At 43.5% G+C, this 10,678-nt stretch overlaps 1 non-coding gene across 1 annotated transcript; it reads left to right on the forward strand.

Moving 5' to 3' along the window:
- Nucleotides 1–10,346: 10,346 nt before the first annotated feature.
- Nucleotides 10,347–10,428, forward strand: TRNAS-GCU (transfer RNA serine (anticodon GCU)). The gene has a single exon. It is a non-coding gene; the product is annotated as a tRNA-Ser (tRNA).
- Nucleotides 10,429–10,678: the final 250 nt, after the last annotated feature.

Consider the following 10,678-nt stretch of genomic DNA (forward strand, 5'->3'; position numbering starts at 1 on the left):
AACTCCCGCACTCACGTTTCGTAAGAGAAAAGCCGTTGCATCTTCGGCTCCCATCTCTTCTATGACTATGACTGATTCTGCTCACTCCTCGGTTCCTCCCGTTACTGCTCCAATATATGTTCCTCCTCTAGCTGCGGAGACTTCGGCCGCAGAGCCTTCAGCTTCTCCTTTGTACCGTCTAATAAATGAAGAAGAGGAGTCGTTGCCAGGTGATGGGGACTTGATGCCTCGTAAGAGGAGATATATGGATTTCGGTGTGGGGTCGCCTGGGCCGTTGACTCAGTGGTAGGTGATTTTACGCTGCACGAGATGGCGACCATTGTCATTGAAGTCGATGTCGGGCCGGTGTATGAGATTCAGATGTCGGTGAAGGTCGACGTGGGTATGTCTCTCCCTTCTGTGATGACGGAGGCTGAAGGGCCGGCCACTAGAACTTTTGACACTTCGCGGCTAGAGAAGATGTCGACTTCGTGGCTAGCTAATGATAATTCTTTGCCGGCCGATGGGAGAGGCAAAGGCATTGCCGAAGAAGGCTCTAAGATGGGTTCAGAGATTGATGCTGGCGATCTGAAGATGATGGAGGGAGGGTTTACCCAGCTCGAGGTAAGGCTGGAGGGGTTTACGAGGACCATTGTGATCCCTATGGATCGTGATCTGCTGTAGAATACGGAGAACATAGTTCCCTCCCTCGGCCCTCTTTACTCCGAAATAGAGGGTGAGACCCTCAAAGAACTGGACGATGTCACCTTGTCGAGGAGCATAGCCGGTCTTGATCTCGGGATGAGTATTTAGTGCTTTTGTCCTTCAATTTTTTTGTTTAGTGTTGTGCCTTTGTTAGCAGGGGCATTTTCAATTTTGCCTTCCTTCTTTTTCTTTTTGTGATTGCAGACTATTATTTTGGAGATTGAAAGTTTCTGAAGGGAGGAGAAGCATAGGGAAATATTGAGATGTTGAAAAATAAATATTTCGAGTACCGCGGCAAGTACAGGGAGTTTCGCTAGCGGTTTGGTGAGGGCGGCAATTTTCAAGCCCTTCGTGATGAATTGAAAGAGAAGGATGACAAGCTGGTGAGCGTCCTTGAGGGGACGTTGAGGAGTAGGGAAGAGGAGCTTGAGGTCAGCAAAGCCGTAAAGGCTCAGTGCGGCGACCTTGAAGCATAAGTGGCCGAGCTGCACAGCAGTTGGAGGAATGCCAGTTCCAGATAGAGGTCCTTAATGGAAAAGTCACCGAGAAAGCGGAAGAGTTAGAGAAGGCGGAGGCGACGCAGTCAAAGTCTCTAAATAAGGCGGAGTCCCTTGAGGTGGTGATTTGAACCCTCCGTTCTGAACAGGAGAGTGATTTAGCGACGACCAGGCTCAAGGAAGAACGCCTTGATGAAAGAACCGGGGAGTTGGTAATGGAGGCCTCCGTTCTCCATGATCGAGTGGTTGCCTTGGAGGCCGAGAAGACTCAATTACAGGCACAACCGTCCTCTTCCCATATTTCGGACTTTCCCAACATTCCTCGGGATTTATGCGAGGAGTAGATTCATGCTGAAACCTAGTTAGATATCTTTTGATATTTGCTTGTGGCGGGGTCCGTTTCTGATAAAGCCCTTGAAGGTGTTTGTGTGAAGGCTCGCGAAACCCGACTTGTTTGTGGGTATGATCCCGCTACGCCTGAGACCGGCGAAGGTTATGATGAAGGTGTGGATCGACTTGAGGAGGCTGCCCGGTACAATATCGTATACCCGTAGGGCGAAGGCGAAGGTGGCGTAGGGGACCAAGATGGCGAGGGCACCGGTGGCCAAGGCGGTGAAGGAGTAGAAGATCACAATAGTGGTGACCAGTAGTTTTTTCTTCTTCTCTTTTTTTGTAAATGTTTTGTGTATTTTTGTCGGCGTTTTCATTAGCCTTTGTGTAAATTCTTTTCCCGTGGTTTGTTTTCTGTATTTGTACATTTGTTCTTCTATTTTTTGTGCACTAGAACATGACCGAGGTCGTCGACTTGTTTGGTTATGACCTTTTGTTAGATTGCGGTCGAGTGCCGATAAGTGTTTACTCGGATGAGGTCGATCATAAATTTTCCTTTAAGTTGCGGCCGAGGGCCGGTTGTTAGTTCGAGCGAGGTCGAACGCGACTGATTTTAGTTTATGGCCGAGGGCCGATAGGTATTAGTTCGAACAAGGTCGAATATAACCTGTGTTTAATCATGGCCGAGGGCCAATAGGTGTTAGTTCGAACAAGGTCGATTATAACCCGTGTTTAATCATGGCCGAGGGTCGAACATAAACTCAATTTGAGAGAAATGTGCCACTCAGTGTAAAGTTTATTTCCTTGACATTGTTGCATTTGTTACATACTTAGAGAAATTTATATATTTTTGGGTGTTGGTTGGCGTTCCAGTCCGAGTTCTGGTCTATCTAGTCCTTTCATTGGTCGATCTAGAAAATAGTGAGAGGTCGAGCAATGAAATAGTAACCAGGCCTCTCCTTCGCGTACTTCGACTTTGAGTGTTCCCTTTGTCGCCTCGTTAAAAACCTCCTTGGGAAAACCCAACTAGGACTTGGGGGACACTTTTTCTGTTAGAAGTTGAAGTATTTGAGGTGGCCGATATTCCAGTTGTTTGGTAGTAGCTTCCCTTCCATTGTTTCTAGTTGAAATGATCCTTTATTTGCTTTTCATGTGATTTTGTATGGACCGTCCCAATTTATTCCCAGCTTTCCTTCCCTGGGATCTTTGCTCGCTTGGGTTTTAGTTTCAGTACGTAGTCCCCGACTTTGAGCGGCCTCACCTTTTCTTTCTTGTTATAATAGTGTTCTGCTTGCTGTTTTTGGGCAATCATTCTTATATAGTCCATATCTCTTTGTTCGTTGACTTCGTCGAGTTCCTGCCTTCTACCCTCATCATTACTTTTGCCGCTCTCATGGGAGTACCTTATACTAGGCTCTCCGACCTCGACTGGTATTACCGCCTCTGTCCCATAGACCAAAGAGTAGGGCGTCTCTCTTGTGCTCGTTTTCAGAGTTGTTCGGTAGGCCTACAATACTTCTGGTAGTACTTCCGGTCATAGTTCATTGGCGTCCTCAAGCTTATTCTTCATGATGTTTAGTATCAATTTGTTGGAGGACTCTGCTTGCACGTTGCCCGTGAGGTGGTACGGGGTTGAGAATATTCTTTTGATACGCCATTTCTCGAAAAATTCGATGATTTTCTTTCCCGTAAATTGAGGTCTATTGTCGCAATTGATTTCTTTGGGAAGGCCGAACCGGCATATGATATTTCTCCATATAAAGGTGATTACTTCTTGTTCCCATATTTGGTCGAATGCTCCTGCTTCCACCCACATAGAGAAATAGTCACTTAAAACCAAAAGGAATCGTACGTTACCTCATCCTGCCGGGAGGGGGCCCACGATGTCCATTGCCCATTTGATGAACGACCAAGGTGATTTAACCGAGTGGAGGTGTTCACCCTCTTGGTGAATCACTAGGTGTACTTTTGGCATTGCTCGCATCTTTTTACGAGGTCCGCGGCCTTCTGTTTCATGGTGGGCCAATAATATCCCGCCCGTATGAGGCATCTGACTAGTGCTCGATTGCCGAAATGAGCCCCGCAATGGCCTTCATGGATTTCTTCAAGAAAACGTCGAGTCTGGTTTGGGCCGAGGCACTTCGCTAAAAGGCCATTGTAGATTCTCTTGTACAGGGCGTTGTAGAGGGTACTGTATCTGGCTGCTTGCATTCTCTGTTTCCTGGCCTCTTTTTTATATCTTGGGAGTGTGCCGTCGTGCAAGTATGCGATAATACGGTTGCGCCAGTACCAAATTAAGTTAATGGTTCTTACTTTGACTTGGTTTAGCAATGGGTTGAGGAGATGGAAAACCTTTTTGTCTCATGTTGTAATGCTTTTGGTGGCTGCGACTAGTTTAGCGAGGCCATCTACCTCTCTATGCTCGTGGAATTTGGTCAAGCTAACATTCGTCGAACTCGGGAAGCAACTTGTAGATTTTGATCTAGTATTTTTGCAATTTTTATTTCTTGATTTGGAAATTCCTTGTGACTGGTTGATACGAGCTGGGAATCATATCTTAGTTTTAACCGTTTTGCCCCATACTTGAGCGCTAGTCTCAAACCTGCAATGACGGCCTCATACTCGGCCTTGTTGTTAGTCATGTTCAGGCACCTTATGGACTTGCGAGTTACTTCGCTTGTTGGGACTTCGAGTACGAGTCCCAGTCCGGACCCCGACGCATTGGATGCGTCGTCGGTGTATAGGACCCAGAGGTTTTGTGTTTGGGGGGAAGTTTGGACGACTTCCCTTTCGACTTCAGGCATTATTTTTGTGCTGAAGTTGGCGACGAAGTCATCCAGCACTTGTGAATTTATCCCCGTTCGTGGCTGGTACGTGATATCATGATCGCTTAGTTCGATGGCCTATTTGGCCAGCCTTCCCGATAGCTCGGGTTTATGTAAAATGCTTCTTATGGGGAAAGTTGTGACGACCGAGATGGGAATACGGTCTAAGCTTCCGTGAAGCTACGACTAAGGCCAAAGCTAGTTTCTCGAGGTGCGGGTACCTCGTCTCGGCTCTGGCTATGGTTTCGCGTGGTATGGGTATCTTGTCTCAACTAAGGAAGCGCTCCCCCGACTCTATTTTTGAAAGCAAGGGCACTGACAAAAGGTAGGCCTTTAATTCCCTCTGAGTCTGGACGCACTCTCAAGTCCATTGGAGGCCGTTATCCTTCTTAAGTACGCCAAAGAATTTATGGCACCTATCCGACGACCGCGAGATGAAACTTGATAGGGCGGCGATATGGACAGGGTTCAGGTATCCCCTCGATGTCTTTCATTTGGTCAGGGTTGACCTCGATCCCTCGATGTGATACCAGGAAACCTAGAAACTTTCCCGAGGCTATGCCGAAGGCACACTTCTCCGGGTTCAGTTTCATTCTATATCGTCTGAGTATGTCGAAAGTTTCTTTCAGATGGTCAATGTGATCTTCTCCCCTTTTGGACTTTACCAGCATGTCATCTATATATACTTCAATTATTCTACCGAACTGATCCTTGAACATCTTTGTCACTAATCTTTGATAAGTCGTCCCCGCATTCTTTAGTCTGAAGGGCATGACCATGTAGCAGTACGTTCCTTGGTGGGTGATGAACGTAGTTTTTTCCTGGTCTTCCTTTTCCATGTGGATCTGATTATAGCCTGAGTAAGCGTCCAAGAAGCTTAACAGCTTATGTCTGGTCGTTGCGTCAATGAGTTGGTCGATGTGAGGCAGCGGGAACGAGTCCTTTGGGCATGCTTTGTTCAAGTATGTGAAGTCCACACACATCCACCATTTCCCATTCTTCTTTTTAACCATTACTACGTTGGCGACCCACTTGGGTACTTCGCTTCCTGATAGAGCCATTTTCTAATAGTTTTTCCAACTCCTCATGCACCGCGTCATTGATCGTAGAGTTGAAGTTTTGCCTGACCTGTCTCACCGGGGGAGGAAGGGGTTGACGTTTAATTTTTGCGTGGCGATTTCCTTTGGGATTCCCGGTATATCTGTATGGGTGAAAGCAAAGAAACCCGAGTTAGCTTTTAAGAATTGACTGAATTTACATGGTTCTTGAAGTTTGCAACCTATATATGCCTTTTTGTTATGGTCGTTGGGATCTAATTGAACGGGGTCGAGGTCTTTTATGGTCGATCCTACGGCTTCGACTATGTCGGGATCTTTGGTGCCTTCCATAATCTCGTCATGCCCTGACCTCGGCCTTGCTTATTTCTATGCCTTTTCTCTTTGTCCTCCCTTTGTTGGGTGGTCGTGCTGTCTAAAGCAATGTGGTAGCATTCCAGGAACGTATGCTACTCTCCTCGTATGCTGAATATTCCCCATGGAGTTGGGAATTTGACGACTTGGTATAAGCTAGAGAGGACAACCTTCATGTGGTGTATCCATGGTCGTCCTACTATGGTGTTGTACGCGGTGTATTGGTCAATGATGTAGAATATTGTTTCCAGAGTCACGCCGCCGGCCAAAAGGGGAGTGTAATTTCCCTGGACGTCCGTTCAACTGCATTGTTAAAAACAATTAGCATGATGCATCGCGGTACTCTCTTATCCTCGAGTTTCATTTGGGTAAGTACTCGGGGATAGATAATGCATGTGCCGCTCCCGTAATCTATCATAATGCGTTTAACATTAGTATCTAAAACTCACAGAGTAATAACGAGGGCGTCATTATGAGGAAAAGTCAAATTGTCGGCGTCCGACTTGTCGAAGATGATACTTTCTTCGCGTTCGTAATACCATTCGCGGGTGATAGATCGCTTGAGTTTGTGGTTAGTGATTAACTTCACGTTGTTGATATAGGCGTCGTCGCCGATGATCATGTTGTTGGTAAGTGCCGGTGAGGGTGGTTTGGGCGGCCCTTGATTTCGCGTCCTTTAGCAAAATTGGTTCTTCCCTTATTGCTTAGCAGCTCTTTAAGGTGTCCTTGCCGTAGCATATTCACGACTTCCTGCCTTAGGGCGATGCAGTCTTCCGTCTTATGCCCTCGTTCTTGGTGAAACTCACAGAGGGCGTTAGATTTTCTGGTGTTAGGGTCCGATCTCATCTTCGGCGACCACTTCACTTTTGGCCTGAGCTTCTCCGGGGCGTATACTATCTCTGTAGGTGACACACAAAAATTATGAGCAGATAATAGGGAGGCATACCTCTGTTGTTCCGATAGATTCCCGTTCTTGGTCTGGATGGACCTTCTTCGTAGCGGGGAAGGGGGAGGGGGGGGGGGGAGGGGCTTCATTCCCTGTTGGAACGCAGAATTCGGATGATCTCTTCTGGTATTTTCTCTTCAATCCTTTCTTGATTCTGCTTGTGCCGAGGTTAGTCGGTAGGTTGGCCCGTTAAGGTTGTCCTCATCTGCATGAACCTCGGCGCAATAAGCATTATGGATTTCGTCCCAAGTGGTTGGGGGTACTTCATCAACCGACTCAACAATTTCCTTGTTGCTCTTGAACCATCCCTACTCGGCCAATTCTGAAAAGTTGTGACTGTCATCCCTTCGGACACATTTGGCAAATTCATCCTTACTCGGTTGAACCGAGCGATGAAGTCCCTCAGCCCCTCTCCCAGAGATTATTTAATATCAAATATGTCGTTTACTCTCGCCTTAGACTTCTTGGCTCCAGCGTGGGCCGTTACGAACTTGTAAGTCATTTATTCAAAAGTTTCTATGGAGCATGCTGGTAGCTACAAATACCAGTTAATGCCGCTCCTGTGAGGGTTTCACCAAACTTCTTCAGCAAGATGGAAGACACCTATTCTTTGTCGAGGTCGTCGCCTTTTACGGCGGTGACGTAATGAGTCACATGATCTTCAGGGTCGGTTGTGTCGTCATATATCCTGAGGTAGGGCGGGCATTTTAAAGGTTTTTGGTATGGCATATGGTGCTGCATCATCACTATAAGGTTGCTCGACGAACCAATCGGCGTCCCTCTTTGACAACAGCTTAGGAGCGCCCGGTATCTTGTCGACCCTTTCTTGGTGGTCTTTCATTTGATCTCGGACGCCTTGTTTTCATTCTCCATTTCTTCCATCTTTTCAGAAAGGGTGCAAGGGCGTTTCCATCTGCAATATCTATGACATTGTGAGTAATACCTGTCGTTGGAGGAGAAGGCTGGTTGCACTCCTCGTCCGTTCGTTGTATTTTGCAAGTCCTTGCGTTTTCTGCAGTCGTGTCTCGAGTGGGCTTGTTGAGGACGATGGTTAGCGTGTCAGTTAGCCATGCTTCGAGGAGCTTTTTTACAGCAGGGGGCGTCTCTTCCCACACAGACGTGGAGGCTTCCTTACCACGAGATTTTGTGAGGGGGCAGTGACCCATCTCGCCTAGGGAAGGCACGGGCCGTCGCGCTATCGTCTGCCGTTTCACAACTTTCGTTGATGACGTTCATGAGGTTGGTTGGGAGGTTACTTATTATTCTCGACCTTACTTCTCGGTTACCTGCCATGTTGGGATTTGTGCACACAAAGAAAGGAGATCTTATTTTTGCCTTCTTTTTTTTTTTTACGTTAGTGACCCGTGCTAGTTGTAGATCCAGAAGAAACTAAAAGTTTTAACTAAGAAATTCCCACAGACAGCGCCAAATTGTTTGGCCAAAAATATGACTCTTGGTTCAAATAATTAATTTTATGTGATTATGGGTTAAACTTATTTTACAATAATATTTTCTAGATGTAGCTTCCAAGGGTGCAATAAACGTCAGATAGATTTGGTCGAATATTGACAACAGTATGCAATAACTATTCCAAAAAATATGAACAAGAATGTAGCATTTAATGACATTGAATAATAATAAATGACATTTAAGTAGATATGAGGAATTATTCTCCAAATAAAGGATGAACTAAATGGTTGGTCTCTTAACAATGATGAGTGATAGATAAATCTTTGAATGTTAGAGTTATTCTCGGATCTGATGGAAAAGTATAGAATAATATAGACAAGAATCTTAGTGGAAAGGTGATGTTTGTATCTTAGTAAGAGATAGAAAATCTTTTTGTCAAAGTGTGTTCTTACAAATGAATATCACATGCCTCTCTCGTTATCTCTTTTTTCTATATGGATGAGACATGTTCCTAAAAAATCCTAATAGTATAAGTTTAGAGAATATTCATTAAAATATTCTCTTTTAATATCCTATCCTAACAAACTAGTCGTTACAACGCTCATCAACAATATTCAACCTTGATCTTGACCCTTGTTATCATCTCCACTACGGCTCTAGTCAACATCTCGACCAAGGCTGATGTCACCACTTCAGCCAAGGACTTTGTTATTTTTTTGGCCCATTTCAACCAAGACGACTCGAGAATTACTTTTTAGTATTATCTTACTTCAAATATTATAAGGGCAGACTTTTACCCTAAAATGAGACTTCAAATTTTGTGACAGACGACTTTAGTTCCTGCTATGCATATCGATGTAACCTATAAATGCATTGGCAATTGGAGTGGAAAACTTTTAGAAGTTCGAGGAGAGCTTTTCCCCTAGTTGCCTGCAAATGCATGACTGATAAATCAAATAAAGCTCCTCTCTTTCCGATTTCTTCTTTTTTCCATCTCTTTCCAATTCCTACTTTACTTTTGTTAGATAGTGTAACATTCACATGGGAAAGATGACATTGATACTTTACAGAGTAAAATAAGCTTTCAAATTTTCAATTGAAATAGGAGGATGGAAATATTTATAATTTGGGGGTGTAAGTAATTTTCACCCAATATTGACAAACATTAAATTCGCGTGTAATCCTTCTTTCTGTTTTTGTCTTTCTTTTATCTACATGAGTTTTCCACTTAAAATTTTATAGCAATGCTTACTTTGGTTAAAACTCTTCACTGCACTAATTGACGTAGACAGTGAAGAGTTTTAACCAAAGTAAGCATTGCTATAAAATTTTAAGTGGAAAACTCATGTAGAAAAAAGAAAGACAAAAACAGAAAGAATTGACGTAGGCAGAATTTTTTACATGTGAATGTCAATGTTTGAAGAAATGAATAAAAGAATAAATCACTATAATGATAAGCGGTGTCATTTTCTATATTTATACCCAATAACTTTATTTTTCTATATGTATATTTAATAAAATTTTGGATCAAGCGATGTCACGTGACACCGCTTGGGAAAGAGTGCGTCCGCATAACGCCATAACGAATTATGCAACTTAAGGTTAAACAGTAATGGAGAAAGTGTAATGGAGAGTAGGCAGAGAACAGCAACAATTTGCATTTTAGATTTATAAGGCGCAATCTGAGACGTAATGCGATTTTTAAGTCTGCAGATGTAAACTGCGATCTTAGCTGATTTATGCTTATGAATTTTAATAGTAAACAGAGAAGAGCAACAAATTGCATGGGAAAGATGCTTTTTTTCCTCTCTTTCCTTTTTTCTCATTTTTTTGTGGTTCACCCATATTATAAAAGTACTAGATCCGCCTCTGCTCCCCGTCTTATTTTAAGTGTCCATATTTGAATAGACATGAAACATAAGAAATAAATATAGAATTTTGAAATTACGTGTCTTAAATATATATCACGAGTTTGAGTCGTGGAATCAACCAATGATATTTGTATTAGGGGAAACAATGTACATTACATCTTCTTAGGGTGCGGCCCTTCTCCGAACTATCGGTTTATTGTCTTAAATATGTTATAATATTTTTTTCGGCATAAATGGTTATTGGTAAAGACAAATGAGAAGTTTAAATTAAATTGTCTCCAAATTAAAAGAAAAAAATATTTTTTTCACCAACATATGTCACATAAAGTCATAAACCCATTTTTTATATTTCGTATTGTCGATGAGTAACAGATGTCGCTTTGGCCGAGTGGTTAAGGCGTGTGCCTGCTAAGTACATGGGGTTTCCCCGCGAGAGTTCGAATCTCTCAGGCGACGTTGATCTTTTTACTCTTTCCTTTCCTTTCCTTTGGCTTTTTCTCTTTTTGTCTTTTTAACTTTGAGTTCTGATTTTCAGATAATTAACACTTACTGAATAATATTAGGCATGCGCTGTTTTTTCGTTTTGAAGTGGGATTTGGGAATAAAGGCCCATTTCCCAACTCTGTTTGTTCCTCAAACATGATGAGAAAGACAAGAGAGACCTATTAATTTTATGTGCTCGAGGGCAAGTGGTCCAATGTTGTTG

This window comes from Nicotiana tabacum, chromosome 2 (assembly GCF_000715075.1).
Source record: "Nicotiana tabacum cultivar K326 chromosome 2, ASM71507v2, whole genome shotgun sequence".
NCBI lineage: Eukaryota > Viridiplantae > Streptophyta > Magnoliopsida > Solanales > Solanaceae > Nicotiana > Nicotiana tabacum.